The sequence below is a fragment of the Elaeis guineensis genome, chromosome 8 (assembly GCF_000442705.2).
Source record: "Elaeis guineensis isolate ETL-2024a chromosome 8, EG11, whole genome shotgun sequence".
Lineage (NCBI taxonomy): Eukaryota > Viridiplantae > Streptophyta > Magnoliopsida > Arecales > Arecaceae > Elaeis > Elaeis guineensis.
The window spans coordinates 127,559,728-127,569,536 of NC_026000.2; positions in this window are offsets into that span (position 1 = coordinate 127,559,728).

The following is a 9,809-nucleotide window of genomic DNA, read 5'->3' on the forward strand; positions in this document are numbered from 1 at the left end:
ATGAGAGGAGGGAAAGCGAAGGGTTGTAGCTTTTGGTTGCCGTTTTCTCAATCCGATTAATTTATTCTTCTTCAGTCAAAAAAGAGAGACAAGGCTTCATGAATCATTGTTCCCGTCCACACGCACAGAGAGACAGAGAGAGAGAAAGAGTCAATGGAGGATGTATCCGAAACTGTGGGACCCAGATTATGTGGGTCCCACTCTTTAACCCATGGCAGTGCATTAGATACCATGTTTCGGCCGATAGATTTGGAAACTGGAACGGCGCTTCTTCTATTCCTAAAATGCCCCCAATCATTTGCCGCATTGTCTCAATATCATGCATAAATGGTAATATATCTCTTGGAAAACTCTTATATCTCCTAAATTAGAAATATATTCTCAATATCATTCCTAAAATAGTAATATATCTTTCAATATCATGCCTAAAATAGTGTTCCTTATTGGCCTCCAATTATTTGCTATATCTTTCAAAGGTGTAATAATTTATGTTGCATTCACCGGCAGAATGGACAATCCAGCATTTTTTAATTAAAAAAAAAAAAAACAGATTTGGCGAAATATAATGATTGCATAATAACTTTAAAGAAAGAGGTTTATACGTATAGGTGTTTAATGTTCTCATTGTGCACTACCTTGACAGCATCTGAATAAAACTAATAGTATTGCTAAATGTAGAGAAAATTATTATAACAATGCTCCAATCAATTTTAATTTTAAAAATAAAGATAAAAGATAAAGATAAATATTATAATACGGTCCCCAATCTTTTATTTTGAAGATCAAAAATTAAGATAAAAAGTGGCATCATAATTGAGACTATATTTTTCATGCACTATCTATGTCCATATTCCTAAAAGTACCTCTATCTTTCAACAAGATTTGCAGCATGCCAAGTCTAGTAAAGATTTTTTTGCTTTGCATTGAATCAAACCATATACTCCACTATTTGTTTGGGCTCCGATCAATCTTTTTGAGTTTCATTTTTGTGAATATACTTTCAAGACAAAATATTTAATATGTTAGCTACAACATTGCACAGATCAATGGACATAATTCTGAGTATCTATCATTTAAAGCTAAGACTACTGGGATTTACATTGCATAATATAAGAAATCCTAGTGGCACTACCAATCATTTCAGGAGATTAGGGTCGTTCGAGGGGGCGATGAAAAAGAAAGCAAATGGATGAGTGGTCCACAACTGATCATGCCAAACATGAAAAATTTCTTTTCTGATAATATCACACTGCTCCACTTCATCTGGCCCATTTTGCTCGACAAGTCTATTGAGTTGAATTGTGGAACCCGTGGCTAACCAGCCACAATTGCCCATGGACCTTTTTGCCCTCTTCCACTCACGTTGCCTTTGGTCATCATTCCACCACCTCGGAAGACTTTCTTTGTAGGCTAACTTAACCTTGGGAGAGGGAGACCCTAGTTGTGGACTTGGTCCAATCTTTGTAGGGCATTGTCAATAAATATTCTTGGTTGCTAGAACATATATAGGTGACAATTTTTGACCGAGCCAATCCATCCAACTTTGTGTGGCATTAATTGATTTCGACAAAGATCATGCTTTGTAGTCAAATCATATTTGAGTTATCAAGAATAATTTGATTATAAGCATATTGATATAATCCTGAAACGTGACCGATCATCGTAAGTTGGACAAACCCTCGAGATCTAACTTTTAGGCCCTTAGGGTGGAGGTTATGGGGAAGATGCTTTGGACATAGATTGATCACACAAATTGCTCCCTAGGCATATGTAATGTAGTCTTGGTAACTCATGATTCAAATAATTTTTTATGTATTGGACTAATTCTCGTAGTTACACCAATCCTCTCTCACCATGTATAAAGGAACCTTTTAGGGAGCTACATAAGTGCATCCGAACCTAACTCTAATGGTAAAATTTCAATTGTTCATAAGTTAGTTATGCCTTAGTTGAGGAAAATAGAAGGATGGAAATTACTAATGGAAAATGAAAAACAAAATATACTGAATGAAGAATCAAGCAAATAATACATTTGAAATTTATTTTTCTTCTTTACTTTAATTTCTTGTTCTCTAAATTTATCTTAATATCCAACACTAGATTCTTTTGTGGATTCTATTATTTCTATTTTTAAGACATGTATCTAAGGAGTGAAACTACTACTGGATTAATAGATTTGGTATAAGTCTATGCAAAATAAATAAATTTGAAATGAGCTTAGTTTTCAATCCAATCACAAATGAAGTTTCCAAGAATTAAAAGATTTTGGCATGATCAAGTTTTGACCCAATAAAGATAAAAAAACTAATAATTTAAATTATTTCAAGTCTAGTCTAGAGAATTTAATAAGGTCCAATATAGCAAGTTGAATGTCTAAAACTCGTTAGGCAATCAATCTTGGATTCAGACCATAAATCAATGTTTTAGACTAATTTTTGACAAGAATAGTCCAATCTGATTAGCTTTAAATGTGATGACTCCTAATATGCACTTTAACTAATTCAGCAAGACAAAATAAATTTTAGTTGGGTTTGGAAAAGGTTGACAAAGTCGGTCTTGCAATTGAAATTATATTCATTACATGTTGAAGAATTTAGGGTCCATGTGGTTTATGATCATAATCAGAATAAGAATGGAGTGAAATAGGCATTGAAATAGTGGGATTGTAATATTAAGGAAAAATAGGAATTGAATTTTGAAAAATTGAAACATTCCATTTCCTCTAAAATTAGAATGAGACTGGTCCTAACCAAATAACTAAAATGAAAGTTACTCATTTCAATTTCCATTCTAAAGTCTAACTCCTTCCAATCAAACATGCCATAATCTAGGATGGTGGCCTGTATGAAAATTAACCATTGGACATAGGTCTTTCATGCTACCTCACTTAACTAATTTGTATTCAAAGAAGCTAAGTGCAAAATGCATTACAATGACGTGCACTTACATCAAAAGATGTCATGATGTCCGGAAGGGATATTAGAAGGGGCTTGGTTTATATTATCCACTACATTAGGTTCTAACAATTGGAGATAGTGTCTTGCCTAAAAATGATCTAATCTAGTCACAGACTTTCTTTTAGTTTTCCTTCTTTTCCTTGTGGTCATATATAATACAACCAATATCACACTTGTAGTTTTCCAAAGGCGGTTGAAGCAAAATTAGAGGAATGTGGGGTGGCTGAATATCCTTAGAGGATGGCAACCAGGTCATATTAGATTATGGGTCAAGTTGAACGTGGATTAGATCGAAAATTCAACTCGAATCTAATCTATTTATTAAATGGATCAAAAATTTAGATCTGAAGCTACCTTCTTTATGAAATAGATAATCCAATCTGATATGTATAATCCATTTATTAAACAGATCAAGTCATATTAAATGGGTTAGTCAGGTTAAGTGAATTTTTATGGTTTAAATAGATTAAATAGGTCGAGTTAAATAGGACATAAATAGATTAAACATGTTTCTAATGGATAAAATAAGTCTTTAATGAGTTAAATAAATAGGATCAATTATTAAATAGATCAAAATGAATTAAATAGGTTAAAAATCTAAACTTGAATCGATCCATTGAATAAACGAATTTAGATGGATTAATCTATGTATGATCTAAATTTATTTATGTCAGATCTAAACTTGTTTAAAGTTGGTTGTTTATAGATTGGGTTGACGGGTTAGGTCATGAATTACCATATCTAAATATACTTTAGATTTTAATAATTTTGGATAATACATTCTATAAAAAAATAATTTTTCTTATTTCTAATATTTAAGAGTAATAAAATTTATAGCTTATTTTGAACCATCACCAAATGACTTGATCTAGAATCCACACAAGTCCAAATGTATACAATTGCAAGAAGCATGTGCAAGATCGAGGGGTTACTTTGTCTTTCTTTTTTCCCTTTTAAAATGCAAGTTTGAATTAGCAATGGACTTTGAGAATTCGGCCAAATATTAATCAAAAGTAGTTATATGGGTCTTAACAATAGTAAATCAAAGGTAGCACCATGCAACCATGCACTTACGGGAAATGATGGAGCTTAAAATGTGGAGGCAAAGATGGAGCCAAGAGCAATAATAATAGATATATTTGGAGATGTGGCCCAAATTTGACCTAAAGGCCAGTAGGTGCTACAATAAGAGGACCAATTTAAATGGGACTCTTATTTCCAGGCTAATGCAGATGAAGAAAATTAATATATAGTTGTCTACGTATGCCCGACTCTAATAAATTCAACTCTGATACAACAGGAACTCTTCCACTATAAAAAAGTCCCTGGATCTTATGTAAAAGATACAAGTTATTCTACCCTATGTTCTCTTTTCTCTTCTATTATTCTCTATATTTCTATATTTTGTCTGAATTAGGTATTGGAGAGTCTAATTGAGCTTTTTTTCTACTTTTTGTACATAGACCAACACTGCCACTTTTTACCCTTCCGGGATCGTGAAATTTTTTGTACACTGCCAGTGGTGTAGAAAATCTAATGTAGAGTGCACCACTTCATCTCATTGGACCACGTGATCGTCGCTTTTCAATACGTATTTAATATCCATTTAATGTCTACAGTTTTATTTTTTCCTTTGAAATTTTGAATGTCGAAAATATCTCCTCTTTTTCGAAAAATTATGATATTCTATACTGATATTATAGCATCTTGCATTGAAATTATGACTTTCTGCACAGAATGTCATAATTTTTTATAGGATATCATAAAGAGCGAAGGGTATTTTCATCATTAAAAAATCTATGGAGATTTTTCATAGGATGTGAACTCTATGAAGATTTTTCAACGATGAAAATGTCCTTTTCTCTTTATGATATCCTGTGAAAAAATTATGACATCAATTTTTTCGGAAAGGAATGAGTATTTTCATCATTCAAAATTTCAAACGAATAAATAAAACTGTGGATATTAAATACGTATTGAAAAATGGTGATTATATGGTCCAATAAGATGAAACGATGCACTCTACATCAGATTTCTTGTACCATGGTGATGCATAAAGAATTTCTCTCAGGGATCAAATGCTAGGATAATGGGATGGATATATGGCCTGATGGGCCAAACCGAACATGTTGTCACAACCAGCAGAAATTAATCCAATTGGCCCTCTCACAACCGCATCAGTTTCAGCATCTCCAAGGCTGCCGTGTATCTGATATTAAAGGCTCTTTACAATACAGTGGGTTTAGGAATATTTCTAAAGCCAAATCAATCATAAAATAAAAGAAAAAAACCAAAAACTTCATCCATAATTTATTCTGATCATGCTCTTCTTTGTATTCTTTTCATTTCGATCATATGGCAAGCAACATGGAAAGAAAAGGTCACCGATGGAAAGCTAACGCAGAATGTCAAATAATTTATAAAGTAGAAATCAAATCATTTGAACAATCAACTCGGCCCAGATAGACCACAAGTCGAAAAATGGAAAATTTTAAATCATTTCCAATGCTTTGGTGGGTACCATCTCTATTTAAATAATGTTCGACACACAGAGCAAAGATACGGTACAACCCTAGCAACGGTGTAGAACAAAATATAATACAAGTTATAAAAAAGTGTTGAGCCTAAGAGATGGGCACAAATGGCTCTAGTAGGGGTGCAGGCGGATCCGACTGCTCCTGAGCTATCGAATACGATTTGAATCCAAACTCAGCTATTACCGGGCTTGAATAATTTTTTAATTGAGCTTAAGTAATAGTATATATTTGACTCAAAAATATATCAATCTATTCAAATTTATATATATTTTTAATAATATTATTTTTATTTATAATATATATTATTAGCATGTTAAATTTAAATTTAAATTGAATTATACAGTTCTATTGATATTCAAATTTAGTCGAATCAATATCAAGTTTTACTTCTTTTTTTTTTTCATCAAACGAAATCTGAGCTTAGAATATTGAGGTTCGATTAATCTCGAGTTGAATATTTAGTTTGAATATTTTGAATCAAGTCGAATTCAAAGTTCTAGCTACTTGATTCGGTTCGATTCAATTGCATCTTTAGGTTGGGCTTCATAGAAAGTAGTGAAGCTTAAATCAATGGGCCTATACTTGATCCAGTTGGCCTTTGGGATATGCCATGTTAGATATGAGTGGTTGGATTACCTTTTGGACACTGACTACAGAAACTGCCACAATGGGTAAGAATCAAGTGCAAATATATCTCTGCATCTCTACTACGAGATAAGATAAAAACAATATAATACTGTGGAAATATTGTAGAAAGTGTCAGATGATTGTTAGCCTTTGTAAAATAGAATGGATAGAGATCTCACAAGCATATGTCGAAGGCCCATTGGAACCATGAAATAGTGGTAAATCAGGAAATAAAAAGAAATTATTACAGATAAGAGAAAGAAATTATAGAGAATGCGGAATCCACAACTTAATAGCATGGAGACATATACGAGATCTAAGTTTGCAAGTATAACAAGAAAAAGTAGGCTAGAATAACAACAGAAGTGATATGCCTCAGATTTGATCTTGTTAGTATCATCCAACCGACAAAAGGCAGCTCGTCTCATGGCCGCCATTAAAGGTGCTATAAAACGACACTTATCCTCCCCAACGGATGATAGTCATAGTTTGACCCATGATCACATGCAATTAAAATGATGTGTAATGGGCATGGTTATCGCGCAGTTAAGATATGTAACTGTTGCGGCCAATCGCCTCATCGTCTGGTCGCCGGGAACGAGCACCTGCAAAAAGAGAAGTCCACACTGACCGGAGGCGGCTCCGGCGGGGACCCTCCGACGGTCAAGTCAGAGAGGTGACTGGGCAACAGTGAAATGAAGACAGAGAGCTCAATCGAGAGAGAGAAAGAGAGAGGAGCGAGCCTGTGGATTCGAAGTCGAGAAGTGGGGGGGGTCCCTTGCACTGTTGCCTTCCCCGATTTATATAGTGGAGCACGGTATGGCGCCGTCATTAATGGCGTGGACAATTGAGGAATTGTCAACTCACTGTAGACTGTCAGAGTCACCGTAAATGTGTCATGTCGCCGTGAGGCTGTCAAATCACTAGGGTTGACAATGCCCTAGGCGGGACAATGCCCCTAAGTGGCAGTACCGCATGTTGCTGTCAGAACTGACAAGCTCTGGCGGCTGTACGGCGATCGGAGGAGTCGACCGACCCTAGGTCGGTGGCCAGCTGAGTGGTGTCGGGTGGAGATTCGGGCCCCTCTGTTGGTCGGCGAGTTTTACGAGAGTCGGCCATCAGACCTCCGGGTTCAGTCGGTCGGGAAAGGTACGCCCGACACATCCTCAGTCGGGGATGGGCCGTTAATTGGCCGGTGATGGCGTCCGTCAGTCGGTCGCTTCCGGCTGTCAGTCGGTCGGTCGGTCCCTCCGACCGTCAGTCGGTCGGTCGGTCCCTCCGCCTGTCGGTCGGTCGGTCCCTCCGGCCGTCAGTCGATCGGTCGGTTCCTCCGGCCATCGGTCGGTCGGTCGGTCGGTCCCTCCGGCCGTCAGTCGGTCGGTCGGTTCCTCCGGCCATCGGTCGGTCGGTCGGTGGGTATTCCCCAACAGTTGCCCCCCTCCACTCCTGAGTCGGACGGTGAGCTGGCCGATGCCTTTATTTGGGCAGCAACACTGAGCGAAAAGGAGTGGATTCGTCGTATGCCAAATTCCGACCGTACCGCTGGTTGATACGATGTCAGGTGTCTCATGAATGTCGAGCGATTCGCTGGCGTCAGACGTCTAGTCGGTGTCAGATGTCACGTCGGTGTCAGGTGTCACGTCGGCGTCAGGTGTCAGACGTCGGCGTCAGGTGGTCGGGTATCGGACGATTCGGTGTCAGACGATCGGATATCCGGCGGCTTCTGAGGAACGCAGATCGTCGCTCAGCGTCGATTCTGGGAGCGCGGGGCGCTGCCAGGCGTCCCATCGGGAACGCGAATCGGCACGGGCGCTTTAATGCGGAACCACGGCCCCGTTTGTCACGTGTCGGAGGTGGTTGGGCCGGCGCCCCCCGCATTTAATATGGGCGGTGCGGCCGTCCCGGGATGGGCGCGCTGAATCATCCGGCCGAAGGAAGGGCCCAGAAGTCGCCATGTGTCGGACATCCGTGGGGCTTCGGTCGGCGCGGAGGCATCTCGGCCGTCGGACGGCCCTATATATATAGGACCATCCGGGCCCAGGACTTCATCACTGACGTTTTGCTGCAGAAACTCTGTCCGGGCAATTTCTCAGTCGTCGCGGGCAGAGCCTTTCCTCCTGCTTCCAGAAGGGTTCATTGCCGGTTCGTGGTCTTCCCTTCCTCTTCTTCTTCTTCCTCTTTGCTTCTTCTTCCCCTTCGCTTCTTCCTCTTCTTGTTCGGTTCTGGTGTCATGGCCGAAAATCCGACTCGGGGAGCTCGGTCGGGAAATCCGACCGACGACTCCCGGTCGACTCCGAAAGTTGAGGTTTCCTCGCTTTCGGGGCCGAACGTTGATCGGCTTCGGGAGCAGTATCGCATCCCGGAGCAGTTTCAACTCTCCGCCCCAGGGGCCGGCGGTCGGGTTAACAACCCTCCGCCAGGCCAGCTGGCGCTGTATGTCGAAGATCTTCGCGCGGGTCTTCGGCTTCTGATTCCGGAGTTCGTCCGGAATCTGCTTGATTACTATGGACTCTGTCCGGCGCAACTGGCGCCGAACTCCGTCCGACTGATAATCAGCTTCGCGCTGTTGTGTCAGCTTTTGCCGACCAACCCTCGTATCTCGCTCTTTCGGGCATTCTTTGTGCTCCGACCCCACCCTAAAGCCCGAGGGTGGTGGCTTTTCAACCCCCGGAAGGGTCTCTCTTTCATCACTGGTCTTCCATCGTCCATCCATGGGTGGAAGAACCAGTTTTTCTTTGTATCATCTCCATCTCCTTGGGGCTTCCCTTCGCACTGGGGCGTGCCCCGAACCGAGGCAAATGACAACAGCCGGGTGGAGGCGGACGACTGGGAGGACTTCCACCGACTCAAAGATATGTCGGTCCCGAAGCAGAGGGAGCTTGTTACCGAACAAGCTCTCTATGACGCCGGCTTGAGCTTGGTCCCCCGACTAGGTATCGCCCGATCCCCCGATCCTTTTTTCATTCGGCCCTTTGTCCGGCTCTTTGATTAACACATCTGTCGGTATCGCAGGGACACCTCCAAGAATGCGGCCGACCGACGCCGAGATCCGGCAATTTGCAACAAGGAAGAGGCCGGCATCGGGGGCAGGACCTTCGCATCCTCCGAAGAAGCCTACTCCAGCGGTGCCGACCGTCGAAGCATCGGCGACCGACCAATCGGAGCCAGTGATAGCGCTCGCGGCTCCGACAGCGCATGCGGAGGAGAGGCCGGTGGAAGAAGCGGCCGAAGGAACATCGGCAGCCTCACCGGCGGTGGTGGAGCCAGATGACGTTCGGGAAACCGAACATCATCCGGCGGCGTCTGTGGCCGCAATGGGGGGTGCCGGTTCAACCTCGAGCATCCCCTCGCTGTCGGTTCCGTCGGTCGGGGCGGCCGATCGGGGGAAGGCCCCGATGGACCCCACGGACGAAATGAGATCGGGGAGTCGAACTGTGCCGCCCAGCGCACAGTTCCCCGAAGGGGCGTCGGCGTTGGCCGACCACAACCTGGCGAGGAGGCTGTGCCAGGGAATCCTCCTCCCGGCCGACGTGGAGGCGTTGAGGTCTCGGCAAGTGACCGAGATGCTGTCGTCGTTCTACCCGACCATGGTCGAGGTAAGTCTTGTTCCGCATCCTTTTTCCTTAGTGTTTTTGTCAATTTGTTTTCCTGACAAAACACTTGCGTCGACAGCTGATCTACACCATGT